Here is a 330-nt window from a genome sequence, read left to right as displayed (position 1 = left end):
TCCGATAATGTCTTAATTTCCTGCTAGTGCAGTCAGGCATTTAGAACTGTTCACAGAACTGTTCACAAAACTGTTCACAAGGACCTGTGATAGACGGCCTCATTTCCAAGAAACATCAGTCTTGATATGAATGAATTTATCAATCATAAACAACGAAAAGCCCAAGTACCGATGCCAATAATCGATTACGTAATCTTGGACCTCTATACCACATTCTACTTCATACTGCATTCACTGAGAAAACCGAGTTCTTATGTGCTTCTCGTTACTCTCTCTTTTCTTTTAGGTCCTAATGAGGCGAAGATGCACCTGGCAGGTCGACACAGGTAA

This window comes from Penaeus monodon, chromosome 30 (assembly GCF_015228065.2).
Source record: "Penaeus monodon isolate SGIC_2016 chromosome 30, NSTDA_Pmon_1, whole genome shotgun sequence".
Taxonomy (NCBI): domain Eukaryota; kingdom Metazoa; phylum Arthropoda; class Malacostraca; order Decapoda; family Penaeidae; genus Penaeus; species Penaeus monodon.
The sequence above is the reverse complement of the archived record's forward strand: the minus strand, read 5'-3'. Positions refer to the sequence as shown.